This window comes from Protopterus annectens, chromosome 2.part0 (genome assembly GCF_019279795.1).
Source record: "Protopterus annectens isolate FY-2018-M chromosome 2.part0, PAN1.0, whole genome shotgun sequence".
NCBI lineage: Eukaryota > Metazoa > Chordata > Ceratodontiformes > Protopteridae > Protopterus > Protopterus annectens.
Window position 1 is genome coordinate 1,396,705,297 of NC_056728.1, and position 12,169 is coordinate 1,396,717,465.

Genomic DNA, 12,169 nt, shown 5'->3' on the forward strand with positions numbered 1-12,169 from the left:
TTCTTGGTTTGATTCACTCAGTCTCCATTTGGCTACTATGTGTCTTTTAGCAGGCTACTTAAGCAGACAGAGCTCCTAGATTGCCATGAAAAGGCACCCTTGTTCCTTGTAGATTTACCCAGTTTACAAATACTCAACAATTAAAAATAAAATAGAAATAATTTGTAATAATACAAAATGCTATGTACTCAGCCAATGAAGGTCATTTAATCTTTAAGCCGATATTTATGAATTCATCTCTTAAAGCCAGTTTTACATCTGAAAACATTACTTTACGAGATAACTATTTTTATGTACAGTGTAAAAATGTCAACAGCTTCCAGCGCCTATGTATGATGACCAGCGGGAAAATAAGAATATTAACACTTAAATTAAACTGCTATGAAGATACATAGTTTTTTAAACATTTAATATCGTCAGGAATAGTATGACTTGAAGAAGCGTGTAAGAATGAGGTATAAATAACATTTTGATGTTTGTTTAGCATCTATACCTGCTGACCATTAAGCCTATTTATTCAGCTATAGTGGGGAGTCCCCAGAGCTTTTCAGATAAGAGCCGCCTGGAAGGGTCATCATGCTGGTGGCCATTAGGGCTGTTTACATCCTTAAGGGTATCCCAGTGATGACATCTTGAATAGCCTAACTCCACCCACTGGGCAGGGTGATAAGTTACTTGCATCAATATGGGAATTAACAACATTTTTCCACTGTGAGTGCACACTTCTGTGCACCCACTAATGACGGCTACTACCAGAAAGTGTACTGGTTGGCCAAAATGAATGCTGCAAAGTATTCATTTCTGAATCTATGATGGGAATCCTGCACAGACAGCAAGATCTGGTACCCCCTTGCTTGTTTATGTACCACATCACCGTAATGCTGCCTGCTATCACCTGTAGATATCCTGGGGCCCATAGATGGTGAAGATATTTCAAATCATGGATCACAGCCAATATATCTTTGACACTTATGTGCTTTGGTCTGTCTTAAGAATTTCACTGGCATTGCACCTTTACCCCTTGGAAACAGCTCTGCAAGCAAAATATGAGGCACCTGCAGTAAGAGAGAGACTGAACTGGGGTCTGAGGAAAAAAAGGAAGACCTGGATTCATATTTGGTGTGTCCACCAAAGCAGTTCCTCTTTTACAAAGCCCAAAACTGCAATCTGGTATTCCAGAGAATGTAAATGTTGGGTCCATGTGGTTTTTTTTTTTTGGATAAACCATCAAATCTTTTTCATGTGGAACCTGGCAAGAGGAAATCATAAGAATCATAGAAGCCATGATCCATACAGTCCTGTGAAATTCTCATGCAGAAGTCTGAGACTGATTGAAAAAGTTCAGGTAAATTTCCAGATAAAAATCCCCCTTCAGTGCCATAAAAGCCTTTTGCTGAGAGGAACCCCAGGAACACAATCCTTGTGTGACGGAGTCAAGGATAATTTCTATACAATTATCTGGAACCAAGGATTTTTCAGCAGTGACATAACCCAATCTAAGGACTCTTGACATCTGGGAGAAGACTCTGCAAAGATAAGCAAGTTGTCTGAATAAGAAAATATGCATATTCTGTTTAGCCTGCAGTGAGCTATGATGTGGGCTACATACGTTGTAAATGCCCTTGGAGCTGTAAGTAAGACAAAGGGTAATGCAGAGAACTGAAAATATGAGCCAGAGTCAGAGTCTGAAAAAAATCCAAAAGCCTACAGCTATGGGACTATGATGATAAGCATCTTTAAGACTAATGTTACCATGAGACTAAGTGGAGGAATTAGGGTTAACAGAGTCTCGAGAAGCAACACCTTGCATTTTGGTACTTTCACAAACAAATTTGGAGAGGAAAAAATCTAGTATGGGTCTCCAAGAAGGCTTTTTCTTTGGTACTAGAAATGTTCTGAAATAGAAGCCCTTGCTCATTTGATTTTAAGGCACTGGCTCTTGGAACATGTAAATGCTGTAGTACTTCGGAAAACAATTCTGTTTGGTTCAGATGACGGGCAGGAATTCTCCTGAGGGGTGGGAGAGACATGTTTGACTTGCCTGGAAGGGAGGGTTATACAGGCATATCCCCAAGTGGTAACCTGACACTCTAGGGCAGTGGTGAAAGCCACTTTTCTGAGAACAAGCCTGCGTAAAGGATGTGGTTGGGTCCACCCAAGCCAATGCAATAGCCCTTCTAGATGCATATCAGCATTGGGTGCACCTTATTAGAAGGTGCACAGATGATCTTCTCATGGCGATGTTGAGCCCAAGGCATTATCAATGGGGTGGGTTAGTTAGCATATTAAAATACACTAGTGGCTACCAGGATGACAGCTCCCATACTTCTCAACCTCTTAGCAGAAGAAATCTGAACAAAGCCTAAAGTAATGGGGAACAACAGCACAAAAATAGGGACATATTTTACATAATATTCTTATAAACTTAGAAACTGGCTATAATGACAAGATTTGTATTAGCATACATTTTTCAAGGATATGAAGTTGCCAGAAGATCATACATTTTATGAGGAACAGGCCAAAAATATTAGGCAAAATCTGGACATTTTGCAAAAATCTGGACAGGTGTGACACCTCCATGATCAGATCCCACCTTACAGGGAATGAATGGTGAGCAAGTGGCAGGGCATCAAAATAAAAATCTAAAATAAAAAAAAAAAAAGTTGTGTTTATTTCTGCAGAACATAGAGCAACATGGCCCTTGTTGCTCAAACATGTTGTTCTGGGCATCCACTTAGCTTTGCAAGGCAGTTATTTCAGTCCTGGAACATTCCTGAAACAGTCGTATGTGCTTTGTAAATATATCATGCTGCCTCTAACTAATTTAGTTGGTGAAGTGTTCCTTCATTTATGGATCACAGCCAGCAGGATTATTTTGCTAGCCACCATCATCTTTGTATATCTGTAGGGTACAACATACTATGTAGCAATGCTGTGTGAGGAAAAAATAACCCATTTTAAAAATTTCAAACTTATTCTATTTGCTTTCTTTTTTGCTACATACCATTTCTCTCATTTAAGGTAAAATATGCTCTACTGATCTCTAGTTTCCCACTGCATTTTATTCCTTTGTCATACCTAGAAGTGATTTATAAAACTGATTCTCTCCTTAGGCATGACAGCAGAGCTGTGATCTTTAACATGATAAGGTAGTGATGGAATCTTACGCTGTTCAAGCTACCATTACTGTGAGCGCAACACAATTACAGCGTGGGGGCAGGACTAGAATGTTTGTTGTAGAGGATTTGTGAGTTTTAATTCTTGATGTTTTCAATCATTTTAGATTTATGATCACTCTTCTGTAGTTCACTTTTGTGACTGTTCAATGTTAGATATGACACTCCCTGAAAGATGGAAGTAGTTACATACAGATTATACATAAAAAATAGAAATGGTGTGTTTTTTAAATGCCAGTACAATATGCATTTGAGTAAGACAGATAACTAAATGAACTTAGCTGTAACTTATGCAGTGTGTGTGTGTGTGTGTGTGTGTGTGTGTGTGTGTGTGTGTGTGTGTGTGTGTGTGTGTGTGTGTGTGTGTGTGCATATGTGAGTATGAGTACTTGTGTCAGTCTATGTATGCATGCATGTCTATCACTGTATGTGTGTGCATGCATATGTGTGCATGTATGTATGTATATATACTTGTGTGACTGAGTATGTATATGCTGGTGTGTGTGTGTGTGTATGCATGTCTGTATGTGTGAGTGTGTGTGTGTATGCGTATGTGTGAATATATTTGACTGGTTATTGGTATGTTCATGCACATGCATGTGCTGCAGTTAATTAAACTCTGGTGTACTGCAAATGTGATGAACATGATGCTACCAAACATTGCTGATCAAGGATCCAACTGATGAACTGGATGTCAGAAAGTAGAGCAGCTTCTGTGGTGCGTTTGGTAAAACTTGCAGCTGTAGCAGCTTTGTAGTAGTAGTAATATGCACCATCATTAGTGGAAAAAAATGACTTTGCACTGGAAGCAGTCAACACCAGCTGGTCAGCACTTGACAGCTGCATCTTCATGTGATACAAAACTACTAGTTTTATTTCCATCAGTCCACATTTTTCAAACCACAAGCTTTTGGTTCGCAACCAGCAATAATGAACATTGGCCCTGGAAAATCTTCATTGTTTTGAAAAGAAAAGAAGTCTGAGAAATTATGGTTATAATGAGGCTTTGCTGCAGTCAATTAGATACTCTACCAAATCCTGACACTGAGGTAAACAGTGCTGGATAAACTCCATCCAGTGGAAAAAAATTCATGGAAAGACATACGACACATTTTCTTCTCTCCACTTTTGCTTATAGTCTCATAATAAAGGAAGCTGCAAAATAAATTGATATCACTCAAATTATATCACCTATAAGGTAGGCAAAACTAGATTTTTGTTTTTGTGTTTGCTTCATGGCTGCCAACTTTATTTGGAAAATTGTTAACTGCTTTCTTAGATGCAGCCAGATGTTTGATGAAATCCCTGGTCAGCCTTGCAACCATGACAGAAAGACCAAGGCAGCATCCATACCTTGAATGCCATTTTAGTCTTCTTTTTATAGTTCTAGTATCAAAACAATTTTATGACAATAAAACAGCAAGCTTGGCTATGATGCACAGACAGGGTCACCCATGGTAGCATCATGAGTGGATTGCAGCACCAAAGGTGCTACAGTTTCAAAGATATAACCTAATGAAAAATACATTACCATGCAAGATAAACCCTTTCTTCCTTCACAGAAGCATGATCCTGTAGCTGATACACTGTAGAGTAGACAGCAGGACACTGAAATAAACTCTTTATTCCTTTTCAGAACCTCTCCGCAGCACCTCTTCCACTGTTGAGCAAACAGCAGGGAACAGTGAAATAGCTCTATAGCTTTGTTGTCTTTGGGGGAAGCATGGGACCACATGCTAAACTAAATTATTCAGAAAAATAAAAAAAATGTATATGTTTTTGACACATAAAATGAAATGTAAAGGCAGCTTGTCAAAATGGGTAAAATTACAGCATAGATATTGTGCATACTCAGCTGTACATAAATGAAGTAAAGGATAATATTTTTTTTCTTTTGTCAGCAGGATTTTCCATCCATACATACCATTGTTTATTTATGTCCATCAAACTTCTTAACATTTCATGTGCATCCATCCTTATAATGTGTTGAGTTGCATTACATTTAAGGCACCTCCCCTATTCTAAGCAGTACTTCACTGGGATTGTAACATCTGGTACAGTTTAGCACTAGACAGTACTGTCTTTTACACTCTGATACACCATTAAGAGATTGTGAAATGCCATTCCTTCCTTCAATGACAAAGGCATAAATGTGCTTTCCATTCTTGCTGTGCAAATACCACAGTTCAATATGGAAGTAGCAGTCAACAAAATGCCAGTGCTGTGTGTCACATCTCTCTGGTGTCACCTGTGACTCTAGTGTGTTTTATTTTTAATTAATGTGTCTTTTCTGAATCTAGGTTTTCAGTAGGCATCCTTTTCCTTTGCATTTGTATTGAGTAGATGGAGATGGTAACATGGGGCAAATTTCAAAAAAGTTTGCCACACCAAGATAAGCGAATTTTGGACAATTAGGCCACACATAGGTTATGTGCAATTCAGAAACAAAAAGCTCCATGACGTGAACAGGCCAAGCAGCATGTTGTGGTGCAGTATATGCTAATGTTCATATAATAAGAGGGCATTGAGAAACATTATTAAAATGAGCACATCTGTGTATGTTAATGAGGCAAAACAAGATGGCAGAGTGACCCATAAGCATATAAATGCAGTGCAGTGGAGCTGCACTGCTTGTATATTTGAGCATCTTCATCTTCGTACTTAAGAAATTGCTAAAAAATGTTTATGGTGCCTTACCCTTACACTGCCATGTTCAATACACCATCCCAAAATGCTTAAAAGTATTGTCCAGCTTATTTTACATTATGGTAAAGAACTACAACAACAATTAATAGCAAGCATGCTTGATAGGTTCAGTTGTAGCAGGTTTAGAACTTTCTATTACTTGCATTTATTTTATTATTGTGTTTCTCTCCATTTATTTTGCTATTTTACGCAGAGGTATCAAGAGCTGCACCCATCCCTCAGGAAAGCCTGGCAACAGCAGCAGCACCACCACCAGAAATATCCCAAACATCTGCTTTCCAGTCTGCCACAGTCACCTCCACACCTCCTACCCTACCTGCAGCAACCACTAAATGTATCCTTGTACTGGATGCTGAGACAGTTGGACCTGCTGGTAGCTCTGCCATGGAGGTGAAACCTTTGTCACCCATGGGCGACTGGCAGTCATTCTGGGGAAGATTATCAACAGGAGGGCTAATGCCCAAGTCAAAATCCAGAAACACTGTAGCAAAACACAGATTCCGACCAGCCCACAGTCAGCCCAAGAAATCCACAGCTTGTCCAGGGATAAAAGCGGTTTATTGAAAATCAACAAAGATAAATCCAAAACAAAAGGGTTAAGCGCTTTCATCTGATATCCAGACTTCCTCAGAACCCAAGTCAGCCAGATGGAGAATCTCCTCCAGCAACTTGTTGAGTTACTCCCCTGTCCAACACTGTCTCCACATTTTGAGACAGGACCCAGCGGTAACTGTACCCAGGGAAGCAAGTAATCTTTCACTGGGTCACAGTTAGCAGAGGCTGCAGTTGTGGACATCCATCCTAACCCCATGCTGGATATCCCCTTCCTTTTATGTCCATGTTCAATACCCCCCCACCCTGATTATTGTGTTCTCTCTGTTTGTCTTATGCTTCCTTCACCACTGTGCTCTCCCTACCTTATTTTTGTCACACACCTTGTCAGTTGTGTCTGCCTTCACCTGCTACCTAAACCAACCCTTTTACCTTCCTTGTACATCATTTCCTTCCCTTTTCAGCACACCTTCTCTTTATGCATCAAAAAGTGGGTACCTGACCCCCCCAAAAAAGTTGCCCCACCTTCCTGGCCTCCATCCTGCTCATTCTTTAGTTGCCCACCTTCTATTCTACCCTCTGCTTGCTTCACATTTAAATCTATTTCCTATACTTCAATTCCCAACCTTTAATCTGGTTAAACTAAATAAACACATCACATATTCCCATATAAGACTTTCATTTCACATTCTTTTGTTATTGCAGTGTGCATGACAGGTCCTGAAGAGCACTGCTGATGTACCAGTGCACTGCTTGTTATATAGCAAAGAGGTAGGTGGTCATGTTCTATATGCAAATATTTATTGGCCTCAGCTAGCACCAGATGGGTACATGAAGTGAGCATCATTGTTAGACAGTTTGAGCATATTAAATAAGGTATAACTGCCAGGATTTGACTACTTCACCTGCAATAAGTTATAATGCTAACTGTGCCAGTAGATAATTGATTAGACACCAAAGGTAGTGTTATCATAGGTCATGGTTTGCTTTCTTATTATTTCATTCTATCAGATTTCCTTATGTACCTTATTTTCACACCTGGCTAGGTTGCATTTCTGTTATATAGTCCACACACATGCTTTTTTGAGGTGTTGCCATTCTTCATCAACTCCAGGTATTTCCTCTTCTTCTTGAGGTACTAGAGACCTGAGTAATTCTTGAAATGCTGTGATTTTTCTCTATTCAATTTCTAGGACTTCAGCTTGGCCTCTGCTGACCTTGGAGCCTTCTCTGATCACTGCTTGGTTGGGGCAGCTATTAGTTTTTGCTGTAGGCCAACTGCTTCACTGGGGATGACTTTACAATAACTGATTCTACTCAAGTACCCTTTATTTACTAGGAGGAAATCTACCTGAATTGCATACTGGCCACTCTTTCATGCGACCTTGTGAGTGTCTCTCTTGGTGAGCCCTGTGTTGGTCACCATCAAGCCATTTGCTAGACTGTCACCCACCCATATTGATCCAGACAGTCCTCATATCCTCTTCTGTCTGTCCCAATATATGCATTCAGGCCAACCACTATTAACATCAATTCACGTTGTCCTGCTTTATCTAGTAGGTCCTGCAACTGCTGTTTGAATGCACTCTTTTCTTCACTATCACAAACTTGCTGTGGAGCATAGGCTGAGATTATGAATGCTGTCCTATCATTAGGTTGGAGTTTGATTACCATGGGTCTGTCACTAATTCTGATGACATCTCTCACTGCCTTTTGAAGTCTCTCCCTCACCACAATTCCCACACCATTTCTAGCCTAGCCAACTCCTGAGAACTAGACTCCGGATCCAAGGCTAATGGCTTTACTGCACTGCCCTTCCATCCTGGACATGTCCAACCTTTTCCTTACCATCATGTCATCTTTTTCCAAGCTCTGTCCTGTCAGTGAACCTACACTGAGTGTAGCAATACTTAATTCATGTTTGGCAGGTTGACTGGTTTTACATCTGGCATCTGTTCAACAGCTCTGTCCCATGTAAACCAAGCTGGGCAAGTAGATACCATCTGAGCCAGTACTGACTAAGAGCCCTATGACGGACAAACACACTGGTCAGCAAAAGCACATACACCCCTCCCACTGATAACATGGGTCCTTGGCACAGGTCAGAGTAGATCGAGTCCTCAACCCACTTATCACAGGCAAATACCCATGCCCATTTGATAGCATTAGTCAACACGACCCAATCACCTAAAGCCATATTTTACACCATTGAGTGGCTACTTCTGCCATGGCATTTAGTCTGTAATCCATGTTCTTCTACCTTTAGGATACTGCGCACCACAGTAGATGCCCAAAGTGGTTGGCCTAGTCAACCTTTCCCCTATAGGGCACCATGAAGAGACTGTGCTTCTGCCTACAGCTCCATTCCTTGATGTGTTTGAGATGGAAACACTCAGCATGCTTTTTGGAGGTGGGAGGAACCCACATAGACACAGAGAGAACATGCAAACTCCAAAAGAGGCAATGGCCAGAGGTCAAGACCAAACCTTGCACCTTGTGCATGGAAGATGAGGACCATAACCATTATGCCAACTTCATTGTTAATGACAACTGAGGCTCATCATGCAAACATGATAGACAGAGGAGGCAGAGCACTAGTCATGGCCACAATGTTCTTGAATCCCTGTGTACCTTTTCAAACATCAATTTAACTTTGCTACAGAAACTTCAAATTGAGAAGACTGTATATCTATTAGTATTAGTCTGAAAGTGAGCCACAAATGTCTGTGAGATTTTTTAAGAGTTAAGAAAGGGTCCTATGCATTGCTAACCACTCCAGTGTTTAACAAAGGAATAAGATATTCCTGTGTGATTCCCTTAGGAATCCCTAACTCACTGAATTAAACTGTCTAAGGCATCAAACTTTCAAAACAATTTAAAATAAGCACTGTTTGAGAGAGGAAGGTCCCTCTGCACCTCTCCTGTGGGAAACAGCTACAAATTATATATTTACCGACTCACCATTTGCAAAGACATGAAACAAAGTTAAAACTAAAAATAACGGAATTACCACAGGTGCAGATATACAGCCTATGCCACCAATAACTCCCTGAAGAAAACAGCATTCTGGGAAAACATGAGTACAACAAACATGACCAGGTGAAATCTCAAATAGGCAATGCTTGACAAGGTTTATGTGAGCCTTTACATGCACTTTTTCGGACTCAGAGCTCTCTGGTAAAGGCATCTATTAAATGACATTCAGAGAGCATGTGACTGAATTTAAGGCAGTTGCAAGATCATGTAATGAGGTCATTTTGGCTGTTGACCTCTGTAGAAAACATTAAATGTACAGAAAATGTATTCAAATATACATTAGCTCTTCAACAATTTATCTGCTTTTCATATACTGCATGGATTTATCACTCGTTCATTCATTTATTTGTTTTTCTAAAGTCTACTAAGTCTTAGAAAAACAGTCACAACAGAGTGAAACTAAATACATTGTCAGTATTACTATGAAATGTATTCTGCTACTAATAGAGTACAGCTAAGTGAAATAACACCCAAATCAGCAGGCGCTAACACTGCAGTAAGGACAGACTGCTCTCTCCCTCAAGGAGCAGTTACATCACAGCAGTACCTTTGTCATGGAGGGTAGGAGTGATATTGTTCTGCCTCTTGAATTCTCCCACCATCTGGGGAGCTTTACTTTTATACTCCATACCCTACTAGCTATACAAGCTAACTTTGTGATCACATAAAGTCAGAGAAAGAGCAAAATGCATTTTAAGGTGCATATCTATGCCATGACTTCTCTGCAGGACCAGTCTAACATGACAGAACTAAAGACAATTCAGTAATGCAATAAATACTCAAATTATATATAAGGTGCAAGGAATGGAGGTACTGAAGCAGTCAATGCAAAGGATTAAAGATCTGAGTTTTTAGGAAGTTGCTTACTGTAGTTAAGGGTACAGTGTTTGATTTCTTCCACCTCTATTTGTCTACTGTGTAAGGCAGCAAGTAACTTAATGAGACTATGCTCTTGGGTTACCTTATATAAAGGGACGGATACTTGTATCCAGAGGGTTCACCTAATTAAGAAATATGAAAAACGCATTTTGGAATGCTTACATTATTCCTTTGAGGGTCACAGAAGAGTTAAAACCCTACATCAGCAAGCAAAGCTTACAAGATACAGAACCAATCCTACAATGGGTAACAGGAGATAGAGGATTACCAGTTCACCTGTCTGTATATCTTTGGGATGCAGGAAGAAGCCAGAGACCTTAGCAAAAAAGCATGCAGAAGCAGAGAGAGAAAAGAGAGACTTTGAGTGGATTAAGTACTTCTGTTTTGCTTTTTATTGCTTATCTTCGCTAACCGCACTATTCTGAGCATTTTTTATTAACTTTGCAACTTATTTGAACTTTATTTTTTGAATTCTGATACTGTTTGCACTTTAACCGATCATTTTTAAGTGTTTTTCAACTGTTTACCTCTTGAGGGCTACACACACAAGTGTGATAGCAATTTTACTGCCTTGAAATGTTTGTATTACTGTATCTGCTTTAATTTTTGAAAAAAAAAAATCTATCTATTTGTTTCCTGCCTTTTCTTAACCAGTAGTGTCCGGTTTTCAGATTTTGCTGAATTCTGGGCTGTTTTGTAGTTTCTGTGTTGCCCAGACCTAACTAAGATAGAAGGAAGATTCTCTGTTTATCAGTGAGGGTGGTGAGCTTACTCCCGTGGACCCCTGTCTAGCAGGGCGACTGACATGATCCCCGGGGTGAATTTCCTATCTCCCATCCAATCATCAAGGTTCATTTTGAAGAGGGCCAAGGAGGCACTCTGTTTGACATGTATGGACAGTCTATTCCAGAGTATGAGGAGTCTCTGGGTCAGGAACCTATCCTTCCAGCATGTTTTGTTCATTGTGAGGACAAGGTTTAGATCCCTGGAACGTGTGGCTCTGAGGGATTGGGATTTCTTTAAGTGGAGCATGTCCAACAGCTCAGGGTTTGACGTGGCCTTGTATGTAAAGCAGAGATCGCCTCTGAGTAGACAATATGCCACAAAGTATAGTTGGAGTTTTTTTAGACGGTCAGCATAGGGTGTCTGCTTTAGGCCTGTGAATTTTTTAGTGAGGTATTTCTGCAGCCTTTCCAGCTGTTCCAGATGTCTTGTGAGGTACATACCAAACGGGGCATTGTACTCTATATAATGGGTCTAATGAGGGATGAGTACAGTGGGACAATTACCTCCTTTTTTCTGGATGAAAAGCCCTTAGTGATGAGGTGTGCCACATAGAAGGATTTCCTGACTGTTGCGGTGATGTGGTTATTGAAGGTGAGACCACTGTCCACCTGTGTCCCTAAGTCTCTCATCATACTTTCAGTGTTTAGTGTACTGCCACCTATGTGGTAATTCATGGGTACATGTTGTTTACCAAAGGGGATAACTATACATTTCTTGGCATTAAGCTTGAACCCATGGCTCTGGCACCAAGCATCTGTTTCTGTAAGGTCCTTTTGAAGAATATCCACATCATTTCGGGATTCAATAATGGCTCCCAGTTTGCAGTCATCTGCAAACTTTGGTAGCCAGAGTCCCTTAGTGTTGGCCTGTACTTCAGAGAAGTAAATGCAGAACACGAGCAGTCCCAGAACTGAACTCTGAGGTACTCCACTTGTCTGGAGCTGGATTTGGAGTCAGCTACCTTTACAGTCTGGGTTCTGTCAGTAAGCCAGTTGGCAACCCATCGAGTGACATAGGGATTTATGCCCAGCTTA

General features: G+C 40.3%; 1 protein-coding gene across 3 annotated transcripts in view; it reads right to left on the reverse strand.

Annotated features, from left to right (window-relative positions):
* ETV1 (ETS variant transcription factor 1) overlaps positions 1–12,169 on the reverse strand; it is a 392,872-nt gene that overhangs the window by 9,172 nt on the left and 371,531 nt on the right. The gene's annotated exons all lie outside the window — the stretch shown is intronic.